We start from the raw sequence: 583 nt of genomic DNA, 5'->3' as shown, positions 1-583 counted from the left end.
GGGGCGGCCGGGGCAGAGGTGACCTCGGCCGCCTGGGTCCCCTGGGGGCCGTGGGGGCAAACGGGAGACAGCCGAGGTGTCCCGTCAGAGCCGCGGCCTGCAGGCACGCCCGACCCGCCGCGGCCTGCGGGGCTGCTTTGCAACGGGAGCACCGCTGTGTTAATTTTCTGTCGGCAACAAAGAGCTGGGGAGCTCAAGGGGGCGAAAGAGTTTGGGAAACGCCAATGCAGGGTTTGAGGCACAGTGATTTGATTTTTTGCACAGATTGACCCCGGGGGTTGTCGTACGTTTTCATAAACGTATTGTCACTTAGCAAGGGGCTGAATTGTAGAACAGTCGAGTATGTTCGGGTAGATGCAATATCTCTTGTTAGACCACCTGAATAGTTGGGAAAATGATCCTTGGCAACAGCTCGTGAAAGGGTTGGAGAAAGGGGTGTTTTTTGCTTTTTTGCTTTGTTTAAACTGGTATCAGCACAAACTTTATAATGAGTTGTCTCCTGTGATGAAAGATGTTTATTTTGTGTCTTCCACCTGGTGGTGCAGCTCTGTAGTTCTGGGGGTAACATTTTTGGACGTGTGAT

Source organism: Alligator sinensis, unplaced genomic scaffold (assembly GCF_000455745.1).
Source record: "Alligator sinensis unplaced genomic scaffold, ASM45574v1 scaffold502_1, whole genome shotgun sequence".
Lineage (NCBI taxonomy): Eukaryota > Metazoa > Chordata > Crocodylia > Alligatoridae > Alligator > Alligator sinensis.
Note: the sequence above shows the minus strand (reverse complement) of the source record.